The sequence below is a fragment of the Hypomesus nipponensis genome, chromosome 1 (genome assembly GCF_054491055.1).
Source record: "Hypomesus nipponensis isolate SF chromosome 1, ASM5449105v1, whole genome shotgun sequence".
NCBI lineage: Eukaryota > Metazoa > Chordata > Actinopteri > Osmeriformes > Osmeridae > Hypomesus > Hypomesus nipponensis.
This window is the reverse complement of record NC_140361.1, coordinates 912,779-919,852: the sequence shown is the minus strand read 5'-3', so window position 1 is coordinate 919,852 and position 7,074 is coordinate 912,779.

Genomic DNA, 7,074 nt, shown 5'->3' with positions numbered 1-7,074 from the left:
AGACAGCCGCTGTGCAGTTCTGTAACGTAGCACTTCTTCTCAAAACTTTCCCCAAGGACCAGAAATCCGCTTCATGTGGCTGATGTGGATCAATATCTCTGGTGTTAAATGTCAGCATGGCAGGTCTGTCATCCAAGGAGGGCGAAAAACTGGCTCCCAAACAACAAGTCTTCAGGCCAGAGGCTGCTAACTGAGGTGAAAAGAGCGCCAATCGAATTCTCTTTCATTTGCAGTGTGTTGTCACCCACTAATGTGACATATTCACGCTGTCAACCACTAATTGTGTGCACACAAACACAGGTCCAGTATAGTGGTTTTTTAGTCTGTTGAAAAAAACCCAAATGGTGGCCGAGTGCATTGGACGGCGTTGTTTGTTTTCCAGATGATTTAACAGTACATATTGTGTGTCCCTCTCTCCGTCTAAAAACTATTGACAGCAACCATTCATACGGTAAAACTGTCTGAGGCGGCTTTAAGATGACACTCATGATGACACGTCACGGTAGGCATTTAGTCCAGGACGGGAAAACACATACAAATTATATAAATAAAGACATAATAGTTTTATAGTCCATGCCTTCTAATTTCCAGTAATTATGGTGGATTACCATGGCAACATGATGCGGTCATAGTTTGGGGTGTGACCGTTGCTGAACCCATTAATAATAATGGTATTAATAATGGTAAATTCTTTGTCTCCCTGTGACCAGAAACAAAAATATAAAAATAAAGCAAATCCATTAATAGACCATGGAGCCATCACACTGCACAAGAAAAAGACCTTTGAGCTCAAAGCGTGTTCTCATGGTCACTGCACCATGTGGGATTCCCTGAGTCTGACTGTGCTGCTCATGACATCACACCAGCCTGTCTCATTGTGTGTGCAACACTGCTGCTCTACTGAAGTGATACACACCATCACGTGTTGTACCTCAGCTGGAGCATTTGAAACAGTTCTCCTCAGCTTGCTAAGTTGTGGATAAAACATCACTTTTTTTCCCTCCTGAAATGTTTGTTGTGTAAACTGAAGGAGGCGTTGAGGTGGGACCAGCCTGTTCCCTAGAAGCGTTGCTGTGGAGCTTGGTGAGAGAAGAGGTAGGAGGGTTGTCACGGTGACGGCATGTCACACACGCGGTGTGTGTGTGAGCTTCCTCCTCCCTCAACAGAAGCACCAGAGTACATTTACATTTACATTTAGTCATTTAGCAGACGCTCTTATCCAGAGCGACTTACAGTAAGTACAGGGACACACCCCCCGAGGCACGTAGGGTGAAGTGCCTTGCCCAAGGACACAACGTCATTTGGCATGATGGGGATTCGATCCAGCAACCTTCTGATTACTAGCCCGACTCCCTCACCGCTCAGCCATCTGACTCCGACTCTGACTCTGACTCTGACTGAGTAGACATTCATTTCATTTTATACCATCCTTACCATAAATATATACGTTTTTGCGCCGATGGTATCCTAACCTCAAGCTATTTTGGATCAGGTATAGTAACAGGTATAAGCCTGATAAATCGATGAGTTCATCTTAACCCCCTGCATGAGTCTGAGTAATTGGTGTTCTGTAGCCTACATCCGGCCTCACAGACATCCTCACCACCTCAGCCTGCGCTTTGTCAGAAAATCACTCAATACTCCACTCCACAGAGCTGACGCCAATTCCTCCGCAAGACATTCCAGCTAACGAGAGAGAAACATCCTAGTCTAGCCGGGATCTGATCTCCGCGGCAACCTTTAAACATGTAGCGTCCTGAACGTTCTCTCAGACATTCTCTCTGAAGCTCCAGGATTCTCATTCCTCCAAGCTTCTATCAACCAGCTACCAGAGATTCGACTGTATGGTTGAAGGTTTGTGGAGAAAGGCAGTTTAAGAGAGAAGAGGAAGGAGAATGCTTGTCGGGAAGAACAACAACCTACTAGTGCTTTCATCCCAGACACGAGAATGTAGAAAGCGGCATTAACCATGAGGAATTCATGTTTTGTGCTTTTTTATTCTCCAGTTTTGTAACGATCACAAACCTGATAAACTTCAACTGCTGGCAGAGTGATGAGTGCTTCCTGTGGAAATCACAAGCGCGTTTAGTTCCCCTGCCTGATGGGAATTAGTGTTTCATGTTGGGTAGAGACAGTGTGCTCTGCTAACTCCAGGCTAATTCACTGCAGTACAGGCAGATATATGCTATGCAGAACAGAATTGGCAGTGCACACGCTTCCAGCTACACTGAATATAAATTCACTGTATTGTCATGTCTCGTCCATGTTGGAGTTGAAACTGTGTGTGTGAGGTGCCCAGGAGTCACATGGTGGTTCATTGGCCTTGGTGCTCATGCAGTGTGCTCAGTCCCACCAAGGTTTCATCTCTGCGTAGCTAATAGTGCTGAGAACGCTATTAAAACGCTATTAACGCTATTTGATTGCTAATCAAAGAAATATGCTTACGAAGACAAAACGTGACAACCTTGCCCTGGAAAACGTTAGGGTTATTTAATTTCCTCCATACATGATATACTTTGCTCTCCATGGCCCTCAAGAATAACTTAACTAATTTAACAACAGTGTGTCACACGTTGCTTATGTGTGAATCTGTTCTCACTTAAGGGTCACTGGAAACAACAATTCAGTCGGGAGGCTTGTCAACACTGTAGTATCTGTATCAGGACTGGGAGGCTCTGTTTCAGTTCACACAAAAGGCTGTTTCACCTCTCAGGCAAAGAACAGCCATCCTTCTCCTACCAAGCAGATTGTTTTTATCTCCCATATCACTTAGCTCCCTAACCACTCCTAAGATTACAGAGCGTACACTGCTGTACTGGATGCCGTTTGTCAGCCAGGAGAACTTCACTGTCCTCCTTTTCAGAGGAGTCAGTCTGAAAGGATTTCCCGGGCCCGTGCAGCAGTTAGACACACAGATAACGACTCTTCCTTTAAGAAAGACAGCCTTCTCTCTCCTTGTGCCAGGATGCTTAGATTCCCCTCCCGATCCTAATGTGGACCATTGTAGACACTATGGACTGTGAAAAGTATTGTTTGTCTGGTGTGGGTGACATGACACAGTCTTGCTTCTCCATGGTGACCCGATAAGGACCTTTGATAGGAGATGAAGCTGTTTCCCTGAGTCATAATCTGTTTATATTTATGTTGTCCTCTTTTGTCGGGAGAGATCGATCCAAAGCTGCTTTCCTCCAGGTCTTATCTCCTCTTGTCTATGGTAGCCAAGGTTTGACCCAATCCAATTCAGCGCTCTAGTAATATTCCACAAAGCAATAACCACATTCAGCTTCAACTCTGATCATATCACATGCTGAGGAAAAGAGCAATATTCCCCCATCACTCTTCTCTTTCTCTCCTCCCTTCCCCCTTTCCCCCTTTTATGTCTTTATCAAAGGCCCCTTTTTATTGGAACGAATGAAAGAGAAGCCGTAACCTGCTAATGGATGGAGTGTTTGTGTGTGAAGGTTGGGTGGTCTACCATTACAGCACTGGATTCAGTCTAACAAACTAGTGGAGAAAAAAAATCAAGATTCAACATGTCTTTTTCAAACTAATTAGTCTGCAATCATTAGGGTCCTACCGTCTCCTGTGTGAATGCATTTTTTTCATGTCCTTTGTACTTCTGTGTATGTCTGTCTTTTATTGTTTTTTGTTGTTGCTTTTTTATACTGTAGCCTACATGTTGGCTACATGTTGACTACATGTAGGCTAAAGACTCAAACAACATAGATAATAAATCACAATGTCATATTCCCAGATGTAGTCTCATAGCCAGCATCTTTAAGTCATGTGATTGCATTTGAGAGTAAATACATAACACTCAGATCAGATCTGAGACACATTGATGCAATGCTCCACTATATGAGAATATAAACCGCTTAGAGACAATATGCAATTTACATGTTTTCCATGAAGGCACACTATTTCTGTCAACTCGAAAACCATCTGGTTAAACTTGAGTTTGCAAATGTATTCGCATACATTGCCTGTGCCTGCAGAAAATCATATTTCCAATTGATTGCAACATTCTTTGTTTTTAAGGGAACGTCTCCAAATGTGTTCCCACCACTCAGCCCACCCTGGACGTTCACACTCCCAATGCCATGGGCTGTGAAAAAGAACATTTTTCATTAACAGGATTAGAAACCAACAATATTAATACAGGCGAGTCTTCTATGTCTCTCACACTGCCAGTGAATTTAATAAGACCCTTTTTTCTCATTTTCAGCATCCAAGACGAGAGAGCCAAAAAGCCTTCTCCAATATGTGTTCTCAGCCTTGCCAAAAATGATTAGAGTCTAAACAGAAGACAAGGCAGCATTAAGGAGATTTTGCATTCTGAGATCAGGGACCTTTTCTTTGGCCTCCCCTGCCTAAGATAAGAATATACCGTACTGCATTTGGCTTTCAAGACCACCATATGTATATCCATCGATTTCTGTGTGTGATTTGATAACAGTTACAGCAGACACAACCAATCCTAGTTTTGGAGTGAAGATGTACCAGACTAGAAACCTGACCACAGTGTCATAACACCACAACTTTTTATTAAGATAGTTTTTCCCTCTTCAATACTTGTAGAAAGCAAGAACGAGATCTTTCTTCCTGTTAATGGATAGGTGCAAGATGAGAACATGGGGCTGATTGACAGGTTCACAGCCTTTTCGTTAAGCCACACTTTGGTCTTCATGACTTTAATCTTTATTTCTTCCTCGAATTCCTGAAGCGGTTGTCGTATTTGCATCGATTACCATATTATAGCCAAATCTCTAATGGCACATTCTTTTGTGCTTTGCATAAATGTTAAAAGATCTGAGAGTCCTTTTAGTGGCATAGCTGCGAGCATGGAGCTCTTTTAAATGATCTTAGCAGCTATTAGATTTTGATAATTGAAAGTGTGAATCAAAACCATGCATGGATGAAGGGTCTCTGTTTCCTTCAAACAGAAATCAAAGTGGTTTTCTGTTTGTTTGACTGAAAACCTGAGACCCTGATGTTGGAATAGGGAAGTCTGTGATGTCTATTGGCGGGTAGTGAACAAGCCATGGGATTTCTTGATTTTGTTATTTTCCATCTCGTCCCTTATTGGCATTCAGCAGCATTGTTCTCTTGTTTAAATGCGTTGAGGTTGTCATGGAGACACATCTCATAATAACACAAAGACGGTTAAAGATTACGTTTCTGTGCTGATAACAGCCAATTCTAGATTGCACAAACATTCAGATAAAGTTGTTGTCTGAGGTGTGTATGTGTGCCTCAATGTGTGCATTAGCCAAGGTACCAATGTGTGTGTGTGGGAGTGTTTTAACTCTCCTCATTCTCCACACATCTACTGTGCATCAACATGGCTCCCCACTCCCTTCTAAGGGAATGTTGATGTTTACATCAGAAACACAGTCAATGGACAGTTTGAAGACACAATTGAAAACTATTGTTCCATAATTGCTTTCTCCTGTAATATGTTTTTACAGTTTTGTATTGTGATTCACGACAATGATGCTGTATTTTACGTACGCACCTTGTAACCTTGGTTTTGAAAGGCACTTTCTAAGTCAAATGTACTTATTTACACACTGCCTACCCGCTCCATCAAACAGATGGTGTCTCAGGGGGTAGATCTGGGCATAGTGGTGTTTACCTGGAGGGGTCACGTTTTCCTGAAGCTGTCAGAGGACTCGGCATCGACACAGGTAAGGAGCAGGTGAGGCAAACAGCGCTGACAAGAGATACACTGACAGCTGTGACACCTCCAACTTCTCAAAGAATTCTCCCTCAAACTTCTGCCTAATCTCTGGATGTACCGAATCATTCTTGAATTCAATTGCAGGGAATACAGAATCAATACAGAGCTTTCCATTTGGGTGACCCTGCATTTTACCTTTGACACAATGTTTTTTTCCCATCTCAGAGCTGCAAAAACCTTTCACAGCTCCAGCGATGGCAACACTAAATCTGCTACTGATGCAATCTGTCATCAATCTGGAATACACACCTTTTAATTACGGCACTTTCCAACACCCACTCCAATCCCACTATGATCCCTAAAGAGGGCCCATATCACACACACACATGCATACTGGGCAGATACACACCCACACACACACAGTTGGCCTCACGACAGCATGGAAGTGGGAAGTACACCCTTATGGTGGCGTTACGTATGTGCATCACTCTAACTGACAGCCACCAATACCTTTTGGACGCCTCTTTCGATGTATTGCATCAGCAACATCTAAGCCGTGGTGGATAATGATGTTAGAATGATCCAAAGTGTTTGCCCTGGTTGGTGTGACAGGCAGTGTGATGGTATCATGCGGGTGACTGTGTTTAGGGTTCACTTTGTAGCCTGTGTACTTGGAGTCAACCTCGTCAGTCAGAAAGCATGTGTTTTTGTGTTGCAGTATTAATCTATCACATCCAGACAGGTATAAAACTCTTTTAATTTTTTTTTTAAATGTATGTTTCAGTGGTAGCACTGAACATCCCCTGCAGAGGTGTGTGTGTGTGCGAGAGAGAGGATGAGGGAGAAAGTGATAGATCACCTACAGCACATCTAGGTGTTCATCCCACTCCAAAATACATGCTAACCGTCCCTTTCCACACACTCGTCCTGCAGTTCTCCATCCACAGCTCCTCCAGTCTGCCTGCTCAGCCAGACGCGGCACCGGGCAGGATCCGTGCCCGCGCTGAGAGAGATGTGCACACGCTCGGCTAGTGATCGGGGCATTAGCGGTGTGCCGCGTCGCTGCCTTGGCAAACAGACAGGGCTGATTGACTGGGCCTGGCGAGCGGAGCCCTCTCCCCTGAGTTCATCAGCTGCACGCGCGTTAGGGGAGCTCAGCTCCTTCCCGTTAATCTAACGAGCCCCCTCGCCAGCTTCACGGGCCGCTAATTCTGTTTGTTTTTAATGGCGTTGCTATGACGCCGCCCGTTGACCAGCTTGCCTAATTAATGCTATTAAAAAAAGGGTGTTTACAAATGAACTAAGTGATTGTGCTGACGGTAAGCCGGGAGAGATCCTGGCGTTGCAGAGCCTTCTTTCCTCACTTCTTTCCTGTTTTTTTGCGTCCCGTCAGT